Source organism: Falco punctatus, assembly GCF_963210335.1.
Source record: "Falco punctatus genome assembly, chromosome: 4".
Taxonomy (NCBI): Eukaryota; Metazoa; Chordata; class Aves; order Falconiformes; family Falconidae; genus Falco; species Falco punctatus.
The window spans coordinates 59,107,720-59,126,391 of NC_137583.1; the positions used below are offsets into that span (position 1 = coordinate 59,107,720).

The 18,672-nt window shown below is 41.4% G+C and overlaps 1 protein-coding gene across 3 annotated transcripts in view; it reads left to right on the forward strand.

Annotated features, from left to right (window-relative positions):
- DPP6 (dipeptidyl peptidase like 6) overlaps window positions 1-18,672 on the forward strand; it is a 571,473-nt gene that overhangs the window by 150,227 nt on the left and 402,574 nt on the right. The window lies entirely within an intron of this gene.

Consider the following 18,672-nt stretch of genomic DNA (forward strand, 5'->3'; position numbering starts at 1 on the left):
GCTGGGAGACTAAGGGCCGGCGGTAAATCAAACCAGGTGGCTCCCTATCGCCGGGTAGCCTTGGGTTTGCAGAGGGGTTTGAATGTGTTTTGCCTCTGTAGAAGCACGCACAAGAGGAAGCAAATGGCTGCTGTTGGGAATAACGTTTGCGTCTGTTAAAAATACTTCTTGCCCGGGTGGGACGCGGTAGCTTTGCGGCAGGGATCGGCTCTGGCTCTGGGAGCCTTCCCAGGAAAGGCTTCCAGCCGGTCTGCCTCCCTCGGAGGAGAGAGTTGTCCTCGCAGGGAAACTTCCGCGGGTTGTCGTCGAATTCCCTGTGCCTTTCCCCGTCCTTTCGTAAAGACTTCCGCGGCCCGTAGAACAAGAGCTGTTTCGCAGCACCGAGGCAAACCGACCTAAACCTCCCCGAGGTGACTGCCACACTCAGCCCCGGGGGCCAGCGGTGACAGGACCCTGAATTAACCCTTGCCCGTGACCCCCTCACCGATCTCGGCACTGTTGCTCCTTGGCCCTGGCCAGCTGCGGAAGGGGACCTGTCCCTATGCCCGATCGCCACCCGCTCCCCTTCCCCGGCGTGCCGGGGGACACGGGCCCCTTCCCGGCGCCTTGCCGGGCTGTAGGTGTCGCTGCCAGCCAGCGCAGTGCCGCCGCCGCGGGCTCGGCCCCAGCCGCCTCGGGGCTTGGCTGTTGTCATTTCGCTTTCCTGGACTGGGGGACGACACATATCTAGAGCCGCTTCTCTGATCACCAGAACCGCTGAGCCCGGAAGCAAAGGATGCAGTTTAGCATGTGCGAGTGATTTATGCTGACAGGCTCCAAAACAATATTAATAACATTAAACTGCTAAAAGGAGAGGTTTGGGTGTGGGGATGTGTGCCTGTGTTTGGGTGGTTGGTTTTTTGGTTTTGTTTTTTTTTTTTGTTGTTGTTGTTGTTCGTTTATTTGTGGGTTTTTTTCTCCCCTTAGGGTTTGTGTGTGGCTGGACAGCACTGTTGGGCAGTGCCATCTGTAGAGGGACGGGTGCCTGCAATGAAGTGTGAAAAGCGTGGCCAGAAACAGGGCTTTGGGGTGACTTCTGAACGCACGTGGGCACTTTGGGTGAATTATGTTTCAAGGAGGCAACGTGCCTGAGAAAGCGCAGTGGGGCGGCGCGGGCAGTTCCCAGGTGCCCCCGTCCAACAGAGGCGGCGCTGGGGGTCGCCGGTAGAGGGTCGGTCAGGTCGGAAGGATGAAGACGTGACGAAGCCAGTAGAAATGGCCGTTAAAGCGTGTGCTGCGGGAGGAAGGGTCCTGCCCACGGGGAGCGTGGAGGCGGAGGGCAGGCGGGGCCGCCCGCCGTGCTGAGCGGGCCGGAGCGAGGCCGGCGGAGCTGCCCACGGTGCTGAACCCGCTCGGGACCGGCGGAGCTGCCCACGGTGCTGAACCCGCTCGGGACCGGCGGAGCTGCCCGCCGTGCTGAACCCGCTCGGGACCGGCGCCGACCTGGTGGCAGCTTCTCTCGCCCTTAGCCGGGGAGAGATGGCTTTGTCTCCCGCCCCAGGACGAGGGAATGCAGGCCTGAGCATGAAATCCCCGAGGAACAGGGAAAAGCGAGTCAGGCAGCAGGCAAGGGCTATGGGCGCAGTGCAAGGAGAGCAGAGAGCAGGCTGTTTGTGCAGGGTGCCAGGAGCATGTGCTGTAGCTTATCATGGGGCAGAGCTTAATGAGACGGTATTGAAAACCATTTTCGAAGGTGATCAGACTTTTATTTTCTTTTTTACACAAACACTTTAGCAGGGCTTTCATATTGTCTTTCATTTTTCTTCATTAATCTACTAGGAAAAGCTAGAGCTTAAACATCTAGAAACAAAGTTTTGTTGCTTGCCCACACACCAAAACAAACCTGAGAATGAGACTGTTCTAACTTTGTCATGTGATTAATAACCGGGAGAGAACTGAGGTTTTTTCATAGGGCACTGTTGATGACTTTCCCTATTGAAATATACATGCTGCATTCAGTACTGTATTTTTATAGCACCGGTACAGACCTCAATGCAGTACAAAACAGAGGGAAAGACAGGATCTTGCTTTTGAAGGTCACAGTATTGTTAGTAAGCATTTTGTCCACTGGAAGTACTATCGGTGGAAAAATACAAGATGAAACCTATATGAAGCTAAATAGGAAGCAGTAACTTGGTAATAAACAACATCTTAAACAAAGACAGTCATAATTTAATATGACAACTACTCACTTCACTTTGCAGCCACCATTGAGGCAGACTTGGGAACATTGGTTTTGTAACATGTAAGTGTAGCAAAGCAGAAGTAACAACAGTGTTGAAGTATTTTAACAAGTTTTTACTGTATTTCAAATTGTGGTAGGAATATGAGAAATACATAGAGTAGACCTAACTTGTGAGAAAAACTTGGGTTACATATTGCAAATTTTTCATGTTATCGTTAGTTTGTGGAGACAGTCATGTTATTTATGGGAGGAGTAATGAGGAAACTAGGTCCTGTATAAATGACCTCAGAGACCACTTCCCAGTTGTCTCTGTGGCAGTATTGATGCTGAAGTTAATTATTGCAATAGCTGTAAACAAGGGTTTGATGGCATTTTTGCTTTGTTATGGGATAATATTTTTGCTACATTCAGTTAGATATGAGGCATTTATCTGTGAAGACTCTTAATAAAATCTAGTGTGGTGGTATAGCAGATTACAAAGAATTTTGGTAATTTGATTCTTCTTTTTAGATTAATGAGGTTAGCGCTTTCCGTATTGTACTGCAGAAGGGGTTTTCTCCTAGATGTTGACTTGAGAATTTTTTCCCGTAAAATAGAGCTTCTTCATCTTTTCCAAGCTTTTTCTTCTTTGGCATCACAGTGATTAATGAGTTTAATTTTTGCAGGCAACTGCCAGGAGGTGCTGAGTAAGATGTATCATGCTGATTGTGTATAACCCCGCTCCTTTTAATTACTGGGATGATAACAATGCATTAATCAGGTGCACAAGAAATTCAGCACTTTTCTGTAACACAGAATATGGATTTGCTTTGTAAGACACTGACTATACAGTGATCATCACAGAAGTCCCTTTTAAGTTAGATTTTGTATGGTAAGTTATGTGTTAAAAATATTGAACCCTCCACTGAAACATCGTAAGACTTTTCTATATACACAGATGTGCACTGCATTCTACAGATTTAGTACTTAGCCAAAGCTTCTATTGGCTTTAATAGGAGACTTAACCATATAAAAATGGCCAGACCCAAAGTACAAGAGCTTTCGTTACTGTGGATATTCTTTCCATAACTGAATTCTGAATATTACTTTCTCTCCCGCATTTACTTAAAACTACATATGGCCATATATTATACTTTACTAGTTTTGCAATTGATTATTCAGAATTATTTCCATTTTGAGAGGTTTTTCATTCATATATATTTTTAAATGCCTCAGTAAAACTGTGTTTCCTGCTTGAATAAATTAAGGATTAAGTAAATCAAATATTATTTGTTAATAGATTGAGTCTGAGGAAGCGAGAACCAAAGCCATTAGTGTAAAAAAAATTGTAATTTAGGATGTCAGACTTGCTCTTGCATGTAATTGAAAGTGTTAATTTTCAGTTCATTATTTGTCTAATGAGAAGAGGTATTGCCTCCTAGAAATGTATGTCAAGGAGAATGTTTCAGAAAGGTTGGGGCCTGAGCTGCAGACAACAGGCATTTCAGAAATGATGTGGTCTTTTCCCAAAGAGATGTGTGGTGTGATTGTATAGAAGGGTTTGTAGTTCTGACAGGAATCATAATGATACTGTAAGATAAGTAATCAGAAGTCTATCTACAGATCCAAACTGCTGTGCTTATTGACAGAAACTGCTGTCTGAGTCTCTAAGAATCTCCTCTTCTGCCTCTTCTTGGTGAGTTCTTGTGTGCTGAACCCAGTTGTCCTACAGCCATGAAGCTGTAGTTAGCTGGGGGTAGTTCTTTCAGTGGAATTAGTTAGGCCCTACTGACATTCTGTAAGCTCACATTTTGCAATTAATAAAAAGTACAACTTGCTTCCTTCAAAATAAATAGTTACAAACGTTATAAAAATAATGGGGTTTATTTGCATGGAGGTCCATCATATATTTTGTGATTACTGAATAATGAACACTTTACTCTGGGGGTGATATGTTTTTTATACTTTGCTTTATAGCTATATTTAGAAGTAAGCCACCTTATGATATTTACTTCCAGTTTAAAATCAGCCTCTGATTCTGCAGTCTTTACTAGCCATGATGATGCATACACTAAAAAAAATCTGCCAGAGAGAATGTATTTTTAAGTATTCAGGAACAACCGTGTGAAGAGGCTGAATCATCTTCCTAATAGTAGTGAACTGAATGATAAGTTGCGGTAGCTCATGTAGACTACTCAGCTCAAGTTATTTCTCCTGAGCTAGGGCTAGTAGCTCAAGTACAGAAAGAATACACTGAACCCAGGGGCAAAGGAGCTTGTGTTGGTTTCCCAAGGGGCTTTCAGAGACTTAGGGTCTGGGAAGAATACCTATGAGTGTGTGCTGCTCTCTATTCCTCTGTATATTTTTGTTTCAGAAAAGGCCAGAAAGAAGACAGTTCTTAGGGCGTCCATCACAGCTTTGAAAATTATCTTTGGGAGTCAGATTTTGTCCCTTGAAATAAAAACCTTTACATTAATTTGGGCTAACATATTTATTCTTGTGATGGTTCAGCAAAATCTCCCATTAAAATTAATTAACTGCAAGTTGATTTTACTGGGATTTTTGCCTGGTATGCTGGATGCTTCCCACCCGGCACATTGCCATGATGTACGAGTATTTTCATCCTGTGACCAAGGGGTGGCAGTGTGTCTTGATTACACTGTTCCTGTAGAGCACTTGGCATTTCATTGCTTTTATGGTAAAGTACCAACAAACCATTTCTTTATGTACTCATACCTACGTGTGAGGGTTAGGTTCAATTCCTTATTGCTTTTTATAGATTTGATTGACCTAATTGCAGTTTTGTAACTCTCTTCTTCACCATCAGGGAGAAATATTTGTTTTCAAAGCTCATAAAAAAAAGGGTTCAACAACTGTTTTAAATGGTCCCGTATTCAAGCATGGGAGAAGGAGAGGAGGAACAAATCTTTTTTTTTTTCTGAGGGAATGTTTTTCTCTTTTCTCCCAAAGGAAAACAAAACCCTCCAGTCTTTTTCAAAAAAGCAGGTGCATTGTGATACAGTGTAGATTTTCAAACATACACGCAGATAATTCAGGTTTGTAAATTCAGGGTTTTTGAAAAGATATTTGTGATCAAACCCCAAAATATGTATTATAATCTATTTCTTAATTAGGTGCATAAATACTCATTTTGGATCAGGTTCTTAGTCACTCATGCACCTTTGGTAAATGTTATCTGTATTCATTAAATTGCAGGTGTTTGGTAGAGTCTGTGCATTACCTTGCATGAAGAGATCTATGTGCCATGGTCTTTACTGCCGATATGTAACTAAAAATGAGAGCAAGACATGGGCATTGGGCACGTGTATGTTTTGCAGCACATAGCAGTGTAGAAAGGAACAGAGGAAGAGTGTAGTGGTACAATGCAGTAAGGTGTTTTGAGGGGTGAATGGGCTGTGGGTTTTGTGTAGTGGAAACACGAGTACTTCACAACTTTTCCACCTGTAGAGTGTTTGGGAACCTTCATTTCCCACAATCAATGGGAGTTTTAGTTACTTCTCAGCTTTTAAGCACGTTAATTTAGAGATCTTTCATACTTTGCCTTGTTAAAGTAACACTTGAAAGTCATAAAGATTACAGCAAGGACTGACACAGTTTTTAAGCCTCAGGACACTTGTAATGTGGAGCCAGGGAGAGAAGAAGAGCAGGGTCTGACGCTCATCCACATTGTGAGAAGTAAGTTTAAGCAAAGCTAATGGAGTATGTGAGGTAATGTGTAGGTCATGTAAGGCTGATAGTGAGTCTCTGCTGATGAAATCTTACCAGACTTCCATTGAGCATATTTTGTAATTGCTTAGCACTGGTGTAGTGTAGATTATTTTCCTCTAAACAAGGTGCTTGTTGGTAGAGCTCTGCTGTTACATAGATTCTTCCATGAGCTGCTGTCTCTGTGCCTTCTGAAATGGCATTTAATGTTATTATCTTCACTTCGCAGGTGGAAAACCAGAGGCTGAGTTGACACACTGTCTCATAGTGCATCTCAGCTCTATGGCAGTGATGGTTTGCTGTGGCTCAGCTCTGTGAACTATTGCAGTTTCTGGTCCTGGGCCACCAGGGGCTTTAAGACTAAAAATTATTCCAGTTATCACCAAGGATATTCTTACAGGTGTAAAACTAATGGTGCAGTCCGACACATTTAAGTCATTGCTGTATCTAGCACTTGTTCGTGACAGTTTTCATGTGATGTTTCAAATGTCTGATGTTTTCCTTTAGCTGTTCGAGTGTTTAGAGTTTGCTTTGAGAGAAGAGAAATTTAAAGTATCCAAAAGGAAGGATAGGAGCATCTTAATACTTTCATTACATAATATTTCAGTGTATGTGTGTGTTGGTTGGTTGGGGTTTTTTTTCCTGTGTTTGTCAATAGCATCTGCTCTAGCATTTCAAGTAGATTTCATTCTAGGCAGACCTCAAAAGCAAATGCAAATTTCTCCCGAGGCTTGCTATCTTGGACATACAGAGCTACATGAAATGGAAAAGCAGCAGTGGGAAATGCCTGGTAACCTCAGCTCTAGTCATACTATAGTGATTAATTCTAAAGTGTTTATGACAACAGTATGTATGTGTTCCTTATTTTCCATTAAAATGAGCTCCAACACTCTGTAAAAGAAAGTAGCTGTGGTATTTTGGTCAGAGGAGAAATGAAACCTATTGGAGACTGAGCAAATACAGATGTTACAGCAGTCTTCAAGTTGTAGATCTGAAGCCACCTGGTGAGCAGAGCCAGCAGGAGTTTTACACAGGATCCCTGGGCCTGCTGCTTTCCTCCCTTTCTGACAGATGCAGAGGGAGAATAATGCCCAGCATCTGGGCAGCAGCAGGGGCTTGTTACTGCTCTTTGTCCCTTCTCAAGGGTACAAGCAGTGGTTTGCAGAGCCCAGTCATGTAGAGTTTGTCTGTGAAGATGAACCCAAAAGTCCTGCAGTGCCTCTAGGTAAGATGGACAAAAAAATACTTGTATTCGTAAAGGCAGCCTTTGGCAAAAGAAAAAGTATGAACTGCTGGCAGTAGCAAAACAGACATTTATGCTTGTGTCAGGGTCAGAGAAAAGCAATCTGGTGGCAGCTGTTGCTGCTGGAAGGTAGGGTGGTATGAGAGGTGGCTCTGGGGTGGATGGCTCTTCCCATTTACTCCCTAGACCTCCCAGTACCTTAAAAGCAATAGAGGCTGCAAGCACAGCTCAGCCTTTCCTCTCTCCGTTTCTCCAGACCTACCTCGTAGGCGAAAAACTCAGTTTGGTTTGCACTGCCAGGAAGCCATGAGTCAGTCCGTCCTCCCTGTCTAACAGGTGGCTGCTGGCAACCTTATCTCTCTCTGCCCTGGCGCCTAAAGATGGATCTCCCAGCAAAGACCTCAGATGGCTCCTCTCCAGCAGCTTCACAGTGACATGCCCTCTGGCATTGCAAAATGCAAGTTTCAGCTGCTGCCTGTCTCCGTTGCTCTTCTTTCAGGACAGGCAGGTCAGGTTATCTCATGTTCCAGCGGAACCAGGAAGCCTCAAGCAGAGAGGAAAGAGGGTGTTGGGATCTGCTTTAAATAGCACTTGACCTCTTGCATAAGAGACTGATTGTCCCAAGATAAGTTTATTGCATACACAGCTCTGAGATTTGCAGAGATTGCTCATGGGATTATGTTTCATGTGACTGTAGAATCCTATCTTTATTTGCTTGTAATTTATTGCTAAATCCCTCCTCATGTTTGTGGATAATCTATATTAAATGTGGTTTGTCTTTGATTTTTTTTTTTTTTTTTTTGTTTTTTTTTTTTGTATTTCCTTTAGGTGCTAGAAAAGAAAGGTAATACTTAAAAGGCCAAATATCTATTACACTGGTAATAGGGAAGCTGTAGAAATCAACAATGATGTTGCCATAGAGACATAAATGGTTTATAGTGAACTGAAGATTTCCACTTTTACTAGTCTTCCTGCTGGGCATACTGAATGTAAGCATGTTATTGATACAGTTCTTCTGTCTGTTCTATATTAACTTCTTTTTCTTTTTTTTTTTTTTTTTTAATTTGGGTCTTTGTAATCCCAGATACAAGTTAAGGCACCTGGAGAAAACACTAAATGCATTATATTGCTTCACAATGGTTCTCTAATAAAGTGGGTGCTGTTGAAGCAGCTTCATTGTATTGTGAACTGCAGTGCAAACAACGTGTGTCAAAACACATACAGTGATTCATTGCAAACGAGTAATTAGTAAAGACTGATGTAGCCAAGGTTTAGGACCACAGTAACCTGATCCATTGTACTTGCCTTATTTACACTCTCTGTGTTTGGGTTCAGTGTGCTTGGAACAGGCTTCTTCAGGGAGTGGGTAATTGTCACAGATTTCTGGGCACATTTCTATACCTTCTGTTTGAGGTGACACAGATCTGTGGTACAGCACTGGAAAGACGGGTAGGAAACCTGCTGCATGACCTGCAGCTAGTTATTTATCCCTGTGGGGCAGGAACTGCATCTGTTGGCTACCATAAAAGAATCAAGGCTGTGACTTCATCTGTGGCTTCACTGTGGTGGTGCAGAATTAAATCATTTCTGCGTTTGGCCTAAAGCTTTGGGCTAAAAAGAACCCTTAGAAACATGAGATTATTAATTAGCAGTGTTGTCGTTAATTCTGACAGTGGCAACATTTATGGGAGCATTGCTAATAACCAAAACAGGCTTGTTTGTGCTTGTTTACAGTGGGCTAAAGGTCTCTTTCATTACAATGTTTCACAGGCAGTGCCAGGAGCTGATAATCACTATAATGCACATTTTTCTTTTAGCTAAGAAAAGCTAATAAGCATCTGTAGTTTTGAAAATGTCAGATTGAGCCAAAGTGCATGCAATTAGATAAGGATAATGTAGCTGATAATAAGAAGATACATGATGCTGGATGAGCAGTTATCAGACTATTGTGTTTTGGCTGCTGAAGTGCTGTGTGTCATATAAAAGAAAGTGGTTGTTGGTTGAGGGAAAACATGCCACAAGTTGTCAGAGATGGAAATGTGAGCTAATGTGGTAAAGTGACAAGGTTAGTCCTGAGGGAGTATAAACATGCATGTCAGTCTCTTGATAGATGGGAGGGTTGTCTGGGTTAAAAGTCATGTACTTGGGAAGGTGAGAAAGGCCACTGAGAAAAAAAAAAAAAAAAAAAAAAGAAGCAGCAAATGTGGAAAGGAAGATGGGCAGAATGGAGTCATTTGTGGTTGCTTTCTCTAAGTTTTTTTTCCCTGTTTTCAAAGACTGTCTTGTGTCTGTGATGTCTGGGCTACTCTGGCTGCTTTAGTGTGTTAAAACCTTTCTAAGATAACTTCTTTGCCCAAAAGGGGATACAGTCAGGATGCACTGATTAAGAGGCTGGATGTGAATTTTCAAGCAGTGTCCTCAGTTTAATTTGCCATTGGGGGAAAGAATGAAGCAGACTCTAAAAGCAAGAGAAAACAGCAAGAAGATGAAAACCAGACAGGGGACAATGAAAGGAAAGAAGAAAGAGGGAAGCTGAGATGCACAGAACTGGATGCCAGCTCTAATACTGGAAATGAAGAAATTTTGCTTCTGAAATGTTTTTTGCTATAGGGCAAAATATTTCTTGTGATTGACACAGAATATTCTGCGCTTACCCTTTCCTCCTACTTAGCGTAATCCAGGAACTAGCTCTGGGCCGAAAGGAAGGTTCTCCCAAACCTGGGTAAAGAGGATTTTTTTGTCTCATATTTTTTCCCAAAATGTCTTTCACACCTTTATCCCACCTCTGTTGAAATATTCTGATGTCCTCAGAGAGGAGAAGTTGGAAACCATTTCTCCCATATTTTGGTTCTATGATAAGTTTTACCAGTTTTTTTCTCTTTAGAATGCTGCAAGCATTACATATCTTTCTTAAATACTTGATAGAAAAGCTGCTTGTGTATAGTTTGCATCCTCTCTTCTGTATTTTCTTTAGGAAGATATTCTATAAATGCATAATTAGTGACCAATTGTGTAGTGCTACAGCTGCAATCTCAGAAAAAAAATGTATTATCCTTATTAAATGTTTGCATTGTGGATAACAAATTCAAGGTATGTTTTAGCACTTACAAAACATTGTCCATTTCTGTTTCATTTTACACTCTTTTTGGTGTAACTTCAGCCTAGATTAACTGTTTGTATTACAGGGGTGCACAGAAGCATGTGTTTGATGGGTGTGTGTGGAGAGGTCTCAAGGACAATCTTCTTATACCCTCCGGTCTTCACCTTATGGATGGGAGCTGAGTTTCCCATGCTATCACCATTCCTGTGCTGCATGACATGATTGCACTTCTGTGTCTTTTCAGGCTGTCTTCAACTTTCCTGACCCTTCCCCATGATGTGTGGCTGCTCAGCTAGGAGATCTGTAACTGAAAAGCACATTTTTGATAGCCCTTTCTTCTTGCATTCAGTCATTCTGAAAGACTTCTCCATGTCTATCAATGTGGGTTTGAAAGAACGGAGTTCATGGCATGGGCTCAGGTCAGGTTTCTGGTAAGAAAGCTTTCAGAAAGCATCACTGTAACATTCGCTGTCTGGGGGCATTTAAGCTCAGGGTGGGTTGAAATTCTCTTCCTATGAATGTTCAGGGGAAGTCACTTAGCACATTCCCAGGACACAAATTCACAGCATGTGTAAACTTGGCCAAAAGGATTACTTTTGTCATAATTTTTTTGTTTGTTTGTTTTGTTTTTACAATTTGGTCAATAGAAAATTATGTGCTCCTTAATAAGCTGTTCTTCCCCAGACCTTCGGCAAGCTTCATGTTAGAGGAGAGGAAGAAGAGAGGAGATCAGCTGTCTCCTCTCATGTTGGGTCATGAGGGAATACTGTCTTTCACAGATACAAGGATGTTCATAGCAACTGCACAGCTCTGTGGTGGCTCTCTCCTCTTTGGATGAGCTAGAAAGAAGGGCCTCATGGGACTGGAAAGAGAAGGTTAGGAGCAAGGTCAAAGTCAGTTTAATTCCATTCTGTAAATCTGCATGTGAAATTCCTCAAATTACAGCCATGTTCCTTCAGTGTTTCTTCCTGTCTGTGCTAAACTGAAGCAATTCTGGAAGTGGGTTTTTGGCAGATAGCACAGAGCTATCGGGCTGGAAAGATATGTGAGAATGCCATAGTCAGCTTTTTAACTGTGCAATTTAGTATAAAATGTAGGGAGCAGCAATGTGAATCAGAGGATTGAATTTGCTCTAAAAGTTCCACAAAAGGCTCCTCTTTTGCTGAAGACAGATTGTGTCAGTCCAACCTGAAAAACTGTAATTTAATTTGAAAGCACCGTTCTGCATTCCTCTCACCTGATCTCGATTGGTGACAAGCCATAAAATTTCTCTGTGGTCCGCTGGAGTTCAATAGATGAGAATTTCCTAACTTCATAAAATGATTAAAAGCACTCCAAATGTATATTATTAACAAGGCTTCTGTGAGGCAACTTAATCAGGTTCAGGTGTCTTTATGAAAGGCTTGGTGAGCATTGTTTGAATGGCAGATTGCTGAGCGAGGTATTAATTGGGGAGAAGACTAATAAGATGTCAGGCTTTAAGCTTAAAGGATAGGACATGTGTATGACAGATTTTTCCTGTTTGACACAGTGTTGTGTAGATTAATTGTACAAAGATCAACATCTCTAGCAGCGATAAGTGGTATCTGTGTGGCTGATTTGGGCAGTAGCCCACTCCTGTGTTTTTCTTTAACCCAGTGCCTTGGACAGCACTGGAAGGCAGAAAGAAGATTGGGTTTATGTGTACTGCCTGTATCTCATCTAGAAAACTCATCTTCTCCAGCGTGCTGTATCATAAACCAAAAACCAAATCCGCTTTCATCAAATGTTTTAAGTGATGGACCATTTCAGGACAGTTCTGTTCTGTTCAAGGCATTTCTACAAAGAGAAGAATGATTGATCGACTCACTGCAGAATGCATGTTGGGCATTACGGACGGCCTTCCCTCTCTCCCTTTCCCCCTTTCATGCAGGCTGGCTGTGACTTTCCAGACAAGACAATGTGATTATTTCTATATTATTTTTCTGTTCCATTTTTTTCCATGAACGCCAGGAAGAGGCTTATTAAGGAGTGAATGGGAAACCAGAGCCTCTTAAAATTGGTTTGAAATCCCACAATTTCTAAGATTGGATGAAGAAATCTAGTGTCTGATTTTAGACAAATGAGTTATTTGGGAGTTTGTCTATTGACATTGTGAAACTTCCTGATGAAATCTTAGAATAAATATCTGTCATAGGGCTTTCTTCTCTGTTCTTCCCCTGGAGCTCAGAGCACTCCAGCAAGGTACTATACCAAAATCTGTTCTTTACTTCATAGTGATGTAATCTTCAGTTTCTAAATGTAAATTCATGTGCTTGCTAAGAGCCAAAGAGGCTTTTTATACTTAATGGATCTTATCTCTTATGAAAGCAGGAGATTAGAATTTTCTATGACTTTGGTAATGGTGGAAATGGAGAATCTATGCATCCTCAGGATATCTATTAGCAGAAAGTTTTATTGTCGGACCCAGGCATTCCCAGCATTTTTCTTGGTCAGCTTCAATAATCACTGCTTCTCATTTATTCAGGTCAATAGGCCCTTCTCTGGGGGACAATAAAGTTTTTTAAGATGAAGGGTATTGTTGGAATATGAATAGATGGCTGTAATCTGGTCATAAATTGGGTTAGGCTGGAAAGATCTTGAGCACTGAAGCATTGGAAGAGCACGCAAAGATAAAAGTCATATTTAGCTTTAAGACAGACCTCAGTAACTCTATTTTTATGGGATTGCATACCTGCTCTTGGAACCAGAGAAAACATAAGGTCCCCTTTTACAACTAAGTGTATTGAAATTTTGCATGCAGCCAGTGAAGACATCACTGCCTCCAGCTAGGTAACAGGAACTTCAGGTTTAATTATGCAGGCTAAACATCTTTTCAAAGAATATCCTGAAGGGTTAAAGTTTATTATACTCAGTGTTTTTTTTTGGGGGGAAAAAAAAAAGCAAAATGTATTATACAGGGCTGAATCCATCCTTTGCACATATTTTTAAGATTGTTCGGTCAGGTTTATTCAAGAGTCCCTGGGCTGCTGCATTGCTGCATTTTAAACAAATTGTGTCAGGTATACCAGGTATATGATATTTCTCTAAGGGTTTCTAGCTACCTCCCCTGTAGGCCAAACACTTTTCCATTTCAAGAGGCAAGATGTTAAGATGTCTGCCACTACAAGGGCAGCAGCATCTATAGGCATTTAAATTGCAGATGGTCTGTGTGGGTAAATCTAATTCATGGCAGTTCTTTTCCCCTTATTGTTGTAGCATTGTTTCGCCAAAGTGCTTTGTTCTAATGTTTCTGCACAGTCCCAGAGTCCTTTACAGACAGTATCTTTGCTTATCTTCTTAACAATGACAGATTGCAAAGGAAATTCTATAGCTGAGAAGCTATGGAAGAATATCAGACAGTTTGTTTTGTGTTATAGGACCACTATAGTGTAATCTGAATGCAATGATCTCCAAATTATATGAGTTGCAGGTTTGGATATCTAAAGAGAATTTAGTAGCTCAACAGATCCAAATGATTGAGAAAACTAGCTCAGAGTTTGAACAACCTTACTGGATGTTTCCCTTTTTAAACATAAATTATCCCTAGGCCGCAAGAGCAGTGCTGTTTGTGTGACAAAATTGCCCAGTTTATGTAAGCATCTAAGTCTTACATAAGTGTAAGCATCAGTCTCTCTGTGAATCAGAAACAGGCAGAGCAGGAGTTCATTTCACCTAGGAACACACCTGGTGCCCTTCAATAGCTCATTGTATTATGTAGGTTCAGAGTGGGCTTAACATACATTGGAAGGTCTGAGTCCCTTATAAAACACCGATTATTTTAGGAACTGTGGCTGGACGAGGCAAAACTGCCCACTTGCTACATGATGCTCTAACAGCTGTGGCATTCATCTAGTGAAAAGTCTGGGTTTGGTTCTCAGCCTTGCTCAAAACCCCGTCTCCCAGGATGAGTTCTTGGCTGTTGCTGCAGACTCAGAAGGGTTCTCCTGTCTCTTGTCCTTTCTGAACACAGGAGAGACAGGTGAGTTGGAAAGGAAACTGAGGGAAAGCAACCGTGGTGGTGGGAAGAGCTCTGAGATGTAGGGCTCTGTTCCTTAGCAGATGGTAAGTGTAAAAAAAAGGGGGTACCACAGCTGCTGGGCAATTCCTGTTAGCTTCTTCCCCTCAGTACCCCTAATGCTCATTTTTCAAGCTCACAGTGGGCTCAGAATGTTGACAATTAGGAACAGCTTAAAAGCAGCTGTGTCCTTTACTGAATCTGGCCCTGAGCAATTTTTAAATTTTGACCTACGGCACAGACTTGTTTAAAACTAATGCAGCCACTTCAAATAAAGCGATGAGAAGCATACGTGTGAAGATATTTAATGTAGCAAGGGCAGCAAATTTCTTTCTGACTATTCCAGCATTGGCTGAGAAGAAGGGCCTCTTCCTTTTTGGACAATGCAGGAGTGGAGGTCCAGATGTGGTGCTTTCTGAAATGGAGGCTGAGGGAGAGGTGGTGATGCTATATCAGTGCAGTTAAGAGGCAAGGGGTGGAGATGACAGTTTCTCACAAGTGTGGAGAAGTGATTTTGGTGCATAGGACAGCAGGTATGTTGATGTGGTGGGAATCACCAAAGTAATCTCCAGTTATTTCATCCCAGCAGCAAAGGGAAAGCATGCTGCACATGAGCAGTAAGTCAGCAAACACCATGGCTGTAGCACATGACTGGGAGTTAGAAGGCTGGCTTCTATACCACTTAATTTTTCCGGAGCTTTTAAATCCCAGTATAGTATTGGGCCGATTTTTCAGAAGATTTTGGTTATGCAATAAAAGCCATCTGATATTGTTTCTACACTGCTCTTAAGATGAAACATTTATATTATATCCTATAATCTTACTCCTGCTTTCTATTCTTGATGTTTTTTCTAAGCCCTGGGCTAAAAGGCATTGTGATAGAAATGATTCGCCCAACAAAACGTCCAAACTCTGAAGCACTAAAACCCCTGCCTTTTTTTTTTTTTTGCTTCTCAAGAAAGCAAAGATCAAGCGGTACAGCTTATACTGCTTGAAAGTGCTAATATATGTTGAAGACTCAGGGTTTTAGTTTCACATGCCACCAAACACACAGTTGATGTAGATCAGTGCCTCCCCAGGGCCATGTCTGCCCAAGGGATAAGCTTCCCTCGCGCCAAGGCTGTATGTGCCCAGCCCGGTGGGGTACTCCTGTGGAAGAGCTGAGGGTGCTGCAAGCACTGTGTTGTGCTGATGCAGTGCCAGCTTTCAGCTGCTGCTCATTCATATTAGTCAGAACTAATTTAACTACCAATTACTCACATGCCTGTGAACTTCCAGTTGCTGATAGAGGTTGTTCAGGGCTCCTTTATATATCTTTGCACGTTATTACAGTATGCATCAGAGAAATCATCAGCACATCAAGCACTCAAAAGATAGGGACAGCGCTGGACTTAGAGTTTCCGGCGAATCTCTTCATTCAACTTTTTCTTGTATTCATTACTCTAGTTTCCTCATGTGTCTTATGTTAGTCTTTAATTAAATGATTGCATGTCATAGTGGGTTTTTTTGCACAGGACCCCTCTTCCCATGCTCACAGTGGTTTAATGAAAAGCTCTTCAACGTTTCATTTTCCTCCCCATTGTTTAATGTATAGCCCTAGGCCTTAATCTGCACTCTCTTCAGATGCTGTTTAATTTTCTCGTGGGCTCTTCTCTAGCATTTACTGCCACAGTATTTGAATGCGTCTCAAAACCCAGTGAATTTGTTTTCACAGGATGGCTGCTGAACACGCGGAGGGGTTTAATTCCCATTCCATAGATAGCAAATTGAGGAACAATTGTTAATGTGTCAAGAATACCATGATGTGGGGACTATTTTTATTGGAGTCCTAAACACAAGTCAGTGACCTCAGTGATAATGCAGACCCTCAGCATTTCTACAAATAGTATCAGAAGTCCCAGAGGTGAACATTTGTGAAATAACACTGTAGTGCTCACTTAGCAGAATCCAGCTTAAATGTTTTGCCCAGCATCACAGGATCTGGTTGTACAAGATACAGGGAAATCACCTGTGTTTTCAGGGTGTCAGTTCACTTGCTTAGTCACGAAGCTGTCCTTCCTCTTTCCTTCCAGATCAGTGCTTCATTTACTGCATGCTGTTTCTTTTCAGTCATGCATGTCACTGTGGGCCTTACTAATTCCCTCATGAGGTTGACGGCTTTTGTAGCAGAAATACCTGTGTGCTTGAAGAGAAGGCTGAGTTAAGATTACATTAGACTACATCAGTTCTATGTAGACGCTCAATATTGTGCCATACTTAGTTTTAAAGCAAGACTTGTAGGGTGAAGTAACATCTTTTATTAGGGTAAATGGTCCTGTGGGTATACAAACTTTCAAGCCCTTCAGATTTGAAGTTATTCCTCTTACATTGGTTGACTTAATGACACGTCTTCCTCCAAATCCTGTCTCTTTTGTGTCCTCAGACCACTGAAGCAGCCCCATCTTAAAAAAGCAAGCAGGAAAACAAGAGATGACATTATATGACAGCGAGTGGAGTCCCCAGTGATTCATCAGTAGGTTAGAAGTAGGAGATTGTGGCCACAGACCATTAACAGAGTAACTTGAGAATAGTTTTGTTCTCATCCTTGCTAAGAATCAGCTGTTGCGGGGAAATAGGTCCATCTTTTCTCTCTGGTTTCATAGCTGTCAGGACACTGGACATACATAGTGATATTGGGAATGCTGAATTCTTTTCTAATAATAGCAGATTTCTAATAATAGCAAAGGTCATACTTTTGTAATTTCTACTTGACTTACTAGGAAATTAGATCAACTGTCTCTGGCACATTTCCACTCTCTGTTCCTCTTTTGTATGCATCTGTCTGTCTTTTGTATTGTACTTTAACAATAAATTATTTCTGGTAGAACTTACCTTACTGTTGGTATTCATAAAGTTCCTAGCACAGAGAGAATGAATGAGCTGTAATCTTTTTCCAAACTGTGTAATTTCAGTTTTCTTGAAACCAGCATGGTTGTCCTGACTTTATGGACGTTTTTGGCAATAAAAATTTAAGACTAAATTAAAAAAAGGAGAAGGGAGTTATAGCAATCTGCCCAGATGGGTGAAATAATCTTTCAGAATGTTTCCTAATCACCAAGACACAGGATTTTATGGATCTGCCTTATAGAAGCCATACCACCTTGTAGAGATAATTAAACATTCCCAGTAGCAAAGTTTTAAACCCAAGTATCCAATTTCCCAAGAAAGTGTTAGACCCCGTGGTAGAAAACTGTTACTGTTCTCTGACCTACATAATAATTTAAGTATTCCATGCAAAGCGGATCAGCTTATGTTGAAAAGGACAGTATCCTCTCACAGCACAGTTCCAAAATCTTTAGCCTGAAATATGCAACGGTGAAATTCCAGAACGTCCAGCGGTAGAGCAAAAACAAATAAGCTGAAAGAAGCAGTATGCGTGAAAACATAGAGTACAACTAGTTTTTCATGATTCTTCTTGTTCTCATGCATGCTATTCTGGAATTTCATATTATTCTAGGTGTTACTGCACACAGTTTATTTCTGCTGAAGCATTTTGGGACACATTTATCTTTTGTATCTTCAGTGTTTTTATTCCTGAGAAAGACTAATTGAAATCTGTCTCCCATTCATCTTCCTGCTCTGTGGGATATCACATTTGAGTTAAGTTTAGAGAGAACTTCAGAGCTGATGTAACATACCTAGAGAATTTACTTACTTTTAATAAAACAGAGCATCCTTAGGGTTTTCAAACAGTTCCTGGAGGAGTTAATAGGAGGAAATGTTCATCATTGCTTAATGGAAAACAATAGTCCTCCTGCTAAGAAAGAAATGCAGCACTGCAAGATCAGTTTTTTTTTATTAGTATTATTTTTATTGTTTCATATGATGAAAGAGCTGCTTCCAAATTCTCTGAGGCTGGAGAAGCTTCATGTACCTGGAAAAGAGAAATCTTCCTGTGTCTTGAGTGGCTTAATGGACTACATTTGAGGGGAGAAATTAAAAGAAAGAAATGCACGAATGAATGCAGAAGGAATTATTCCTGTGTGTGGTCTGAGGATCTAAATGTCTTTTGGGAACAAGATTTGCATAGAGTTGGCTGCAAGAGGAAAACAAGTTTGAAGTGTGGTTTGTTTGGAAGAAAGCTCAGTAAGGGTGATATTCCTGAGACTGTTAAGAAGTCATTCTGGAAAGAAAGTTCAATTTTAGTTTGTGGCCTGTTAATATTTAGTAGTTTGTGTTCAGGAAAAATAAATTGGGGATTTAAGATCAAACAGAACAGTATTTGGTGCTGTGTCCTATGCCAAAAGAATAGTTCTGAAATACCCGGACAAATAAAGTAGATGTATTCACTCTTTACCATAATTATGTTGCTTTGTCTCATCCTC